The 11716-nt window shown below is 44.7% G+C and overlaps 1 long non-coding RNA gene across 1 annotated transcript in view; it reads left to right on the forward strand.

The window, feature by feature from the left end:
* Window positions 1-6909: 6909 nt before the first annotated feature.
* Window positions 6910-11716, forward strand: part of LOC126994119 (uncharacterized) — a 66478-nt gene continuing 61671 nt past the window's right edge. The window contains exons 1-2 of the long non-coding RNA XR_007748809.1: window positions 6910-7511; window positions 10784-11027. This is a non-coding gene — a long non-coding RNA (uncharacterized LOC126994119). The remainder of the gene's footprint in view (window positions 7512-10783; window positions 11028-11716) is intronic.

Here is an 11716-nt window from a genome sequence, read left to right on the forward strand (position 1 = left end):
AACAGAACAAGTTGATGTGTGAGGAATTGATGCTGATGGCTACAAGAAGGAGGAGGAGGAGGAGGAGGAGGGGAGAAAGATGAAGATGATGATGAGGGGAAAGAGAGGTAGGAGGAGTTGGAGGAGTAGGAGGAGGAAGAGGAAGGGGAAAGAGAAGGAAGGAGGAGAAGGAAATAAAAGAGAAAGAAAGGGGAAAGTGGGGAGAAGGAAGAGATGGTTAAGGAACAATGAAAAATGGAGAAGAAGAAGAAGAGGAAGAGAAGGATAAGGAATAATGAAAAATGAAGAAGAAGAAGAAGAGGAAGAGAAGGATAAGAAATAATGAAAAATGAAGAAGAAGAAGAGGAGGATGAGGAGAAAGAGAAAGAAAGGAAGAATACAAGGAGGACGAGGTGGAGGAGGAAGAAGAAGAGGAAGAGAAGGAGGAGAATTAAGGAGAGGAGGAAATAGGAGAAAATAAATATAATGCCGAACACGAAGAAGAAGAGAAAGAAGAGTGGATGTACAGGATGACTATTTTTCCAACACATGAAAATAATAGATAAATGAGAGAGAGAGAGAGAGAGAGAGAGAGAGAGAGAGAGAGAGAGAGAGAGAGAGAGATGGAAAGTGTGTTTGTCCCTCTGGCTGTGTGAGTTATGCTAATGTTACCCTTATGAGATCGAGAGAGAGAGAGAGAGAGAGAGAGAGAGAGAGAGAGAGAGAGAGAGAGAGACAGACAGACAGACAGACAGACAGACAGACAGACAGAGACAGACAGACAGACAGACAGACAGACAGACAGACAGAGAGAGAGAGAGAGAGAGAGATCAAAGGCATAAAACTGAGCCCCCACAAAAGACAAAATCAACTCGGGAAAAGGAAGAGCAAGAGAAATAGCCACTTAATCAACATTTTTATCCCCCTCACATTTTGAAGTCACCTTTTTGATTTACATATTATCTGTTCTTTTTTTTTATCTTTAGCAAATGAGGAACTTTTGAAGCTGCATTCTAAGCTCTCCACACCAAGACGAATCAGCCAGAACCAATTCCATCAACACCGGCACCACTAGACTGTTTCTCTCCTTCGTTAAATTCTATACACTCTCTTTCCGCCACCTCTTTTGATTCTTTTTTGGGGGGCGTCGAGTAGCGGGGTATTTTTTTATTATTGTTTCTCTTTTTTGGTGCCCTTGAGCTGTCTCCTTTGTTGTAAAAAAAAAAAAAAAAACTTACAATAAATTATTTTCTCGGTCCATTTCCGCAATACTTAACTGTAGTTTGATACGTTGAATATGCCCCTTAACCCGTAAAAATGGTTCACAGACATCTCGTAGCGAATGGTGTCCCGCTGACTGATATACTGTTGAAATGATCTTAAGGAGAATGGCCACGGTAGGAAGAGCTTGTAATATGGGCGCAATGGTGTCCCGCTGACTGATATACTGTTGAAATGATCTTAAGGAGAATGGCCATGGTAGGAAGAGCTTGTAATATGGGCGCAATGGTGTCCCGCTGACTGATATACTGTTGGAAGTGATCTTAAGAGGAATAGCCATGGTAGGAAGAGCTTGTAATATGGGCGCAATGGTGTCCCGCTGACTGATATACTGTTGGAAGTGATCTTAAGAGGAATAGCCACGGTAGGAAGAGCTTGTAATATGGGCGCAATGGTGTCCCGCTGACTGATATACTGTTGGAAGTGATCTTAAGAGGAATGGCCATGGTAGGAAGAGCTTGTAATATGGGCGCAATGGTGTCCCGCTGACTGATATACTGTTGGAAGTGATCTTAAGAGGAATGGCCACGGTAGGAAGAGCTTGTAATATGGGCGCAATGGTGTCCCGCTGACTGATATACTGTTGGAAGTGATCTTAAGAGGAATGGCCATGGTAGGAAGAGCTTGTAATATGGGCGCAAGAGGAAAAAGTGAAAGAGAAATGAGCGAAAAGCAAATGTAGGGGAGAGAAGAGAGGAGAGGAAAGAAAACTAAAAGGTTAGGAAAGATAAAAAGCACAGATACACAATAAAGGTAAAAACAGGGAATAATCTAAAGGCAGAACAGTGAAGTGAAATGAAAAAAAAAGTGAAGGAGAAGGGAAGGAAAGGCAATAGAAGGAGAGGAAGCAAAGAGAAGGCTAAGATATATAGGAGAAAGAAAAGAGAAGTAAGCAAGAGAGGGAGAGTTACAGAATGAAAGAGAACAGGAGGAAAGAGAACGGGAGGGAAGAGATCGGGAGGGGAGAGATCAGAGGGAAGGCGTTGAAAGAAAGGATTGTGTTATAGTTGCCTGTAGAGTATCATTTGCATTCTGCAGGCGGGGTGTGACCTGCCTACCTACGCATAATAAAACGCACGTGTAGAGAACATAGGTAGTAGCAGTAGTAGTAGTAGTAGTAGTAGTAGTGGTAGTAGTAGTAGTAGTAGTGGTAGTAGTATTTATAGTAGTAGTAGTAGTAATAGTATTTATAGTAGTAGTAGTAGTAGTGGTGGTAGCAGCACCAGTAGTAGTAATAGTAGTAGCAGTAGTAGTAGTAGTAGTAGTAGTAGTAGGAGTAGTAGTAGTGGTAGTAGTAGTAGTAGTAGTAGTAGTGGTAGTGGTAGTAGTAGTAGTAGCAGCATCAGCAGTAGTAGTAGTAGTAGTAGTGGTAGTAGTAGTAGTAGTAGTAGTAGTAGTAGTAGTGGTAGTAGCAGCAGCAGCAGCAGCAGTAGTAGTAGTAGTAGTCGTAGTAGTAGTAGTAGTAGTAGTAGTGATAGCAGCAGCAGCTGGAATAGTAATAGTAGTAGTCCCGGGTCCCTGCTAACCCCGCCCCGCTGCCCAGTAACTTCCCACCCCCGCCTGAGGGTCATAAAACACAGAGTATCTGACTCGGCGAACTGCTGATAATGATATCACTACTACTACTACTACTCAAATGTGTAGGGTCAGGTGCATTAGTAAGATTGTAAAGTGTTGGCGAGGAGCAATGGTAGTGGAAAAATAAACAATCATTCTAGTATTACCGTAAAGGCAGAGTAAGCATATGTAAGTGTATGTCTGTGTGTAGGTATATGGGGGGAGACAAGAGTCAAAGTGGGGTCTACTACTATTGCTCTATTCATCACCACAAATAGCAACTAAGATACACTAGCATGCATAATGGCACCGAAATGGAGTCCCCTCAATGTTGCATTTGTTCGTCTCGAAATCAAAACTGTGTTCAATGCTCGTGCGCAAGACGAGGCCAGCCCTGTGTGAACTGTAAGAGAGGTGGAGATTGTCGAAACCCAAACAATCAACGGCAGGATGTGGAAAATGGGGAGCAACCACAAGTGGTGCTGGGTGGACAGGCCAATGAAGGCGCTGGAGATGATCAGGTGGAGGGGGGTGCAGGTGGCGAGAGACAAGGGCAAGGTGACCAGGGTGAGGACGCCTCGCGAGCTCCGCTTCTGGCAGAGGTGGACACTCGAGGAGACAGAGGAGTGGGTGCGAGACGCTTACAATCATGTGGTAACGTTTTCTCCCAATAACGTATTTGAGGCCCCAAGATGTAACGCCACCAAAACCTTGATAGAGGAGAAAACCTACCTCATTAGAGCGTACAACAACTCCACGCAAATCGCCCCCTACGCTTTAAAGATTCTGGCCATCCTACCGCACCTCATATGCCAACGGACTCACAAAAAGTCGAAACAATCTGAGGACGTGAAGGCGGTACAAAGAAGAATGGAGCTGTGGAGGAAAGAGGACGTCCGGAAGCTACTTGACGAGGTGCAGGTGACCTGGTTCCTCTCAGGCAGACCAAGGCTGACCTCAGGAGGGAGAAGGACAGCCTGCATCTCATCCAGGCGACCACACTGCTTCTTGGCTGCTGTTTCTTATCCGCCAGTGTTTCGGCGAGTCTTGCGTAGAAGCTCTGCGCCCTTGGTCCCATCCCTCCTGCCGTCGTGAATACTACCGGGGTGAAGGAGCCCTGGTCCACATTCTGTATATGCTCTGTTCTTCTCTTGTTCGTTTCTTCTGTGGGCTGCATCAAGGGTCAGGTCTCTGTGGCAATGGGCCATGGGATCAAAGATCCTTATGTCAAAATATGCCCTTTGTCCACGAGTCCAAAACCCTCTGGCGCTAACATCCACTCGTGCTTCGTTCGAAACATTAGCGGTGCGTCTGGCGAGGTGTTCGCCTTGCAGAGGGAGCAGCATGGGTTCCACAGTCACGTCGTGGCAGACTTCTTTCAGCATCTGAGCTGTTACGTCTCTTACTTCATCATGTCTCATGCAGACGAAACCTCCTCTCTTGCATGTTATGGCATGATTTTGGTTGAAGGGTGAGCCACAGTTACACATGTTTGGGAGCCCATCCACTGGCCAGCCATACCTGAGGGCAAGGGCATCAGTGAATTCTTTTTTGTTTAAGTTGAAGCCTTTTGCCCTGATAGGTAGTGTGGTTAGCCAGTTTGAAGCGCCCACTTCCTGTGCAATATCTGTCCTCCTCCTTGTGTCTTCTGGGAGTTCTCTCATTAGGTCACTCAGAGTGTCTCTCTGTTTTTCTTCTCTGTTTATGGAGATTTCATTCCTTAGTGACCTAATATCTTGAGGGTTGTCTTCTCCCCTTTCATTTTGATTGGTAATATATCCGGTCAAGGAGGCTGTGATTCGAAGTGAGTTCCCGAATTCAGACTCAGCCAGATTTTGCGGGTTGGTGATGCCGAGCCCACCCATTCTTGGCGGCAACTCGAGCAATCTTCTCTCCTGGTCACTGGGACATCTCCCATTTGCTATCGCCGGTATGAAGGTGTTTCTGATAGCATCTTCCAGAGGTTTTAGTAACGGAGCAACATCAGGAACTGCCCTCATGAGGTAGTTCCATTTATGCTTGACACCGTACGTAAATGCTGCGTAGGCTGCCTGTGGTTCTGTTTTGGCGATCTCGCTCAGCCTCTGCAGTTCGGACTCCCAGCGCTTTACAGCTGTTTTCACATATTCGGTTCTGTATTCATCTGTTCCAATGACTGCCCCGAGGTGTCTTTCGCCAGTCACTGACAGTTTCACGTTACTGCCCTGGAATGCGGTTTTGGCCCGATCGTATGCCTCTGGTTTTACAATCACCACAGACTTAGTGGCGTTGGTACGGTATCCTAGTTTAGGGCCGTGTTCATTTACGAGGTCCCACCATTTCCTGAGGTCTGCAGACTTTCCTACCCCGGTGAGGTAGTAGTAGTAGTAGTAGTAGTAGCAGTAGTAGTATAGTAGTAGTAGTAGTAGAAGTAGTAGTAGTAGTAGTAGTAGTAGTAGTAGTAGTAGTAGTAGTAGTAGTAGTAGTAGTAGTAAAAGTAAATTATCGACAATTACAATATTTTTTGTAGGAATAATGCCTTTCTCTCTTTGTTTCCCTTTACGAAATCATCTTTCTCTCTCTCTCTCTCTCTCTCTCTCTCTCTCTCTCTCTCTCTCTCTCTCTCTCTCTCTCTCTCTCTCTCTCTCTCTCTCTCTCTCTCTCTCTCTCTCTCTCTCTCTCTCTCTCTCTCTCTCTCTCTCTCTCTCTCTCTCTCTCTCTCTCTCTCTCTCTCTCTCTCTCTCTCTCTCTCTCTCTCTCTCTCTCTCTCTCTCTCTCTCTCTCTCTCTCTCTCTCTCTCTCTCTCTCTCTCTCTCTCTCTCTCTCTCTCTCTCTCTCTCTCTCTCTCTCTCTCTCTCTCTCTCTCCTCTCCTCCTCCTCTCCTGCCATCTATCGTCCATCCAGGTGAGTCAGAGAGAGAGAGAGAGAGAGAGAGAGAGAGAGAGAGAGAGAGAGATTGATTGATTTTATGTATGTGTGTTTCACAATATATATATATATATATATATATATATATATATATATATATATATATATATATATATATATATATATATATATATATATATATATAAACTAAGAGGGTCAGCGTTAAGAATAATGTAACAGCTGTCGTGCTGCCATGATTAAGGAGAGGTGGAAAAGACGAAGAGGTTAATTTGTTGTAAATCATTTTTGTTAGGTCACAAAAGTCTCTGGAAGAAATAAAGTTAACAAGATTTTGACATTGGTTATTGATTTAGGTAAAGTTTATCTAAGTCGAAGATTTGGTTTTTATATTTAGCTTGATTTCGGGCAGAAGTGTAATTATCATGATTAGCAGGAGTTTGAAGACTCAAGTCCCTTTTGGGAGTTGCCTTTCTATCTTTAGTAGCAATAAAACAAGTAAGACTGATCAGGAGCTATTTAATATGAGGAATAGAGAAAGGGTGTGGAGCATGTGCCGCCATTCCAAAGTCAGTCATTGCAGCAGGCTGGCACAGAGTTGTCTCCGATCCTTGAAGCAATAATCATTCCACATGGAGTCTAAAAAGTATATCCTCAAATCTTCCCACCAAGCTGAAACATAATGCAAGAAGCATCGCGTGTTGGACCCAGAAGTTCTAAAGGAGCGATAAGACAGATCATGAAATTAGGCTGTGATCGGAAGTGCCCAACTGAAAAAATAGTTAACAGAATAAGCTGAATGTTTGGAAATTACGAATAGATCTACTAGAGTGTAAGTTGTTTCTCCAAGGCGGCCAGTGATACGTGTATTAGTAAGGTGCTAAACCGTTTGCCCTAGAACAAAGCTGTTGACTTGTTCTCCTGGCTCGTCAGTGCAAGCGGATGAATGCCAAAGCAAGTGGTGGACATTGAGGTCTTTTAAGATAGAGATTTCAGAAAAGGAAAAGAATTTTAAGATGTGTTCCATTCTGGAATGGAAATCATCAAAAACATTTTCATGTCGATGTTAATTAATCAACACCAAAGTCGTATCTACTGAATAGTGACATTTCAGTCTTAGTTGGTGGATAATCCTGAAAAATCAAGTTTGTAGGAAGGAAAGCTAATGATATTATTGCGTACATAGACGCAGCATTCATCTCTGAACTGAAATTTTGAATGGAGAAAGTAGGAGGACACAGAACGGCCTCAGACACCGAAGTTTCGCTTGGGAAAGGATGATGAGGCTCAGAAGAGGAGGAGGAGGTGTTCCATGTGATGGAGATTAGACCAAAGACCGCAAATGATGCAAGAGAATTAATAGAACGTTAAAGGAGCTATCATGACATCTTTGGGTCGTCACCAGGAACATTTCTGGCCCCTTCAACAGATAGAACCTTCGAGGATGCATTTTTTAAAAGCCATCCATAGTTTTGAAGTTTTGAAAATGACTTCCAGAAGATGGTGTACAGTATGTATCATGTGCATCTAGCATGGCGTGGAAGGAAGGATAATTTGTCCGCAGCGAGCATGATGAACTTGCGGGTGAGAAACAGAGGAAACGGAAAGTGAGCACGGAAAAGTCTTATAGGATTGCAGCTTACCCTTGCCCTCCGTGTGTACCTCACTAACACGTCACCTCTCTTCCTCTCATTCCGCAGGGTGGCGGCGGGGGTCTGGGGGCAGGATGGGGAGGCCGCGCACCCCCCCAGCGAGGAATCCTTTCCAGAGGGGGACAGAAAATAGAGGCGACTCCCCTCACTCCACCGCTGTTGACGCTGCTGAAGAAGGTAAATGGGGAAACAGCGGAGGAGGAGAGGGTGGGAGGGGATGGGGGAGGATATTATGTGTGTGTGTGTGTGTGTGTGTGTGTGTGTGTGTGTGTGTGTGTGTGTTTAGCTTTTTCCAACTAACTGTTTATGAGTGAGAGAGAGAGAGAGAGAGAGAGAGAGAGAGAGAGAGAGAGAGAGAGAGAGAGAGAGAGAGAGAGAGAGAGAGAGAGAGAGTAAAAAAACAGGCAACAGGTAAGATTGTGTGTGTGTGTGTGTGTGTGTGTGTGTGTGTGTGTGTGTGTGTGTGTGTGTGTGTGTGATTCACCTCTGGGTGTGGTGCGGGTCACTCTCGAGACAGTCAGCCGGTCCCCTACGGAAGAGCACAGAGCTCGTAGTACCTATCTTTGTGTGTGTGTGTGTGTGTGTGTGTGTGTGTGTGTGTGTGTGTGTAGGAGATAAAAATGATGTAATCCTATAGAGTTCAAACCAGACCATTACTCCCCTTTCTCTCCGCCTTCTCTCCTTCCCTCCCTCCCTTCCCCCCGCTCCTCCCTCGGGTTCTCCCTTCTCTCCTTCTCTCCCTCCCTTCCCTCCTCTCCTCCCTCCTTTCTCTTCTTCCCTTCCACCCCCCTGCTTCCATCCTCCTCCCATTCTCTCCCATATTTCCACCTCTTCTTCCTTCTCTTCTTAATTCCCTCTTTTCCCCCATTTCTTCCTTGATTCTTTCTTTTTCTTCGCCTATTTTTCCTCCTCTCCTCAATTATCATCTCCTCTCCGCTTCATCCCTTTCCCTCAACTTTCCTTTTCTTTCTAGCTTTTTTTTTTTTTACTCCTCGATTTTTTTTCTTTCTATCTTAATTCTTTCCTTCCATCGCTCCCTCCTTGCCTTCTTCTCTTTACCCTTCCTCTCTCATCTCTCCTTTATTCTTCCTTTCCTCTTTCTTTGCATTCTTTTTTTTCATCTTTTTTTTTTACTCCGATTTTTTTTCTTTCTATCTTAATTCCTTCCTTCCATCGCTCCCTCCTTGCCTCTTTCTCTTTACCCTTCCTCTCTCATCTCTCCTTTACCCTTCCTTTCCTCTTTCTTTGCATTCTTTTATTTTAATCTCCTTTTCTTCCCCTCTTTTCCAGCCACCCTCTCCCGCCATCTCACTCCTTCCCTCTCTCCCTTTCCTTCTTTCCCTCTTTTTCTCTTCTTCCTTCCTTCATTTTTTTACATTTTTTTCTTTCTTTTACTTTCTCATCCTTACTTTTCCTCACTTTACTATTTGCTTTCGTCTCTCGTATCTCCATCCTTCCATAGCTTTCTTTCATACATCTTATCTTATTATCTCTCTCTCTCTCTCTCTCTCTCTCTCTCTCTCTCTCTCTCTCTCTCTCTCTCTCTCTCTCTCTCTCTCTCTCTCTCTCTCTCTCTCTCTCTCTCTCTCTCTCTCTCTCTCTCCATGTATATTTATATGTATAACCTACCATGTCTATTTAGATGTTTAGAATAACCACTTTTTAGTGGAGATAAAGTTTATTATTATTATTATTATTATTATTATTATTATTATTATTATTATTATTATTATTATTATTATTATTATTATTATTATTATTATTACTCTCTCTCTCTCTCTCTCTCTCTCTCTCTCTCTCTCTCTCTCTCTCTCTCTCTCTCTCCCTCTAATCCCTCACATCCTCTCTCAGAAACTTTCACCAAATGTTCTTCCTTCACCATCAAACAGATCCTCCACGTTGTACCAGGAGGAGGAGGAGGAGGAGGAGGAGGAGGAGGAGGAGTTGGAAGAGGAGGAGGAGGGGGAGGAGGAGGAGGGATCTGAGTGCGTTGGTATGCATGGGGGGAATGAGAAGAGGCGAAGGAAGAGTCGGAGGAGTAGGAAGAGGAGAAGGAGGAGGAGGAGAAGAAGAAGGAGGAGGAGGAGGAGGAGAAGGAGGAGGAGGAGTTAAGTTGGGGCAATGTTAGCATGCATGGGCTGTCTAGGGCTTCTTTTCCACCCCTCCCTCCTCCTTCTCCTCCTCTCTGTCTTCCTCCTCCTCCTCCTCCACCTCCTCCTCCTCCTCGTCCTCCTCCTACTCCTCCTCTTCCCCCTCCTCCTCCTTATCTTACCGCTAATGACCTTTTTGGACTCTGGAGAAAGATGTGGAGGAGGAGGAGGAGGAGGAGGAGGTAGACCAGAAGGAGGAGGAAGCTGCGTATGGAATAATATTGGAACAGAAAAGAAAAGCGTAGAAGCGGAGGAGAGAGAGAGAGAGAGAGAGAGAGAGAGAGAGAGAGAGAGTGTTTTGTCAGTTTTCTTATTTTCTCACATTTCTTTTTACTATAACTGGTGCTTCAACTGACTTTTTCTACTCCTCCTCCTCCTCCTCCTCCTCCTCCTCCTCTCCTCTATTCCTCCTCCTTCATCTCCCCCTGCTCCTCTTCCTTCATTTCCTGAGGAGTTATAGTTGGAAAATTTCCCCCGCCTCCTCTTCCTCCTCCTCTTTCTCCTTCTCCTCCTTTTGTCTCTCCTTTTCCTTGAACCGGAAATGAGCAGCTCTCTTCTTATAAAGCCACACACACACACACACACACACACACACACTTGGCGTCACACAATCGTCTACCATTCCTTTCAGAGGGTAAAGAGGAATTTTATATAGAGAAAGATTTCCAACCATAAGGAGGCGATTTTTTAAGGAGAGGAGGCATGAGAGCATAATTCTGCCGCTGCCTCCTCCTCCTCCTCTCCTTTGCTCTTCTTCCTCCTCCTCCTCCTCCTCCTCCTTGATGTGATTTTGTCTGCAGTTCGCGGCTGCACTTTGTCTAAATTAGCGATCAGAGAGAGAGAGAGAGAGAGAGAGAGAGAGAGAGAGAGAGAGAGAGAGAGAGATGGAAGACTACAGGCATTACTTTTCATATTTTTCTTCTTTCTCCTTCTCCTCCTCATCGTCATCTTCTTTACTCTTCTTCTTCTTCTTCTTCTTCTTCTTCTTCTTCTTCTTCTTCTTCTTCTTCTTCTTTCTGTTTTTTCCTTAAATTATTCATTTTATTCTTTTCTTCATACTTCTCTCTTGATTTTTTAGTCCAGTACGGCGTTTTGCATGGCTGGACTTTCGGGGACCAAACTGTTTTCCCCGCTGGGCTATGCAGTGAGTAGAGTCACTGGAGTCTAGTAGTAGTAGTAGTAGTAGTAGTAGTAGTAGTAAATACTACTACTACTACTACCACTACTACTCCCCACTTTTTCTTGAACTTATGTCCGATGCGTATCCATTTAATATACCTCTTTTTTTTCCTTTAACAGTTAGAAACGCCGTATTTGAAAGGCGCTCACGACTCCCCTTGTATAGTTCTCCTAAGGGGCCAGAAGCTACTAGTGACCAAGGACTTGCCCACTTACACCGCTGCCCTCCAACATCTCTCATCATCACCACCACCACCAGCAGCACCTCCAGCCCCACCTCCACCTCCACCACGTCTTCTCGACACCACGGAGATGAGAGTTCGGATGGTGGGGGTGAATGGATCTGTATATTATGCATTAGAAGGTAAGGGGAGGAGAGGAAGGGAAGGGGAGGGAGGGGAAGAGAGGAAGGTAAAGGGAAAGGGGAAGGGATTTAAAACGGGAGGATTAGTGGCACAGGGAAGGGGAAAGGGAAGAGATGGATAAATTAGTGAGTGATTTAGGTGGAAGAGGAGAGGCAGAAGAGAAGAGGCTGGGATAGACGGCATGGAAAGGAAAGGGAAGGGAAACAGACGTGAAGACAAGGGAAATGAAGAAAAGAGAAGGGAAGGGAAGGGAAGGCAAGGAGAGAGAGAGAAGGGGTAGTGAAGAGGGGAAAGGAACGGATTGATAAATGGGGAAAGTGTGAGCGGGAAAGGAAAAAGGAATGAGAGGAAAGGGAAGGGGAAGAAAAGGTAGAGAAGGGAATGGAAAGGACTTGTTAAAAGGGAGGGAAGCGTAAACGAAAGAAGGGAAAGGAGAGGAAGAGAGGAAGGAGTAAAGATGGGACAGAGAAAAAGATTAAAATGGAACAGAAGGAAAAAGCTGTTCTGATGGTTTTTATCTATTCCCATATATATTTTTCTCCTCCCTTTATCTCATTTTCTTCCATTCTCTTACTTTCCTTTCTATCCCTTCTCTTCCTTTGCCTTCCCATCCTTTCTCCTGTCCTTTTTCCTTGTTTGTTTCCATTTTCCATCTCTCTCTCTCTCTCTCTCTCTCTCTCTCTCTCTC

Source organism: Eriocheir sinensis, unplaced genomic scaffold, assembly GCF_024679095.1.
Source record: "Eriocheir sinensis breed Jianghai 21 unplaced genomic scaffold, ASM2467909v1 Scaffold723, whole genome shotgun sequence".
In the NCBI taxonomy this organism is placed as follows: Eukaryota; Metazoa; Arthropoda; class Malacostraca; order Decapoda; family Varunidae; genus Eriocheir; species Eriocheir sinensis.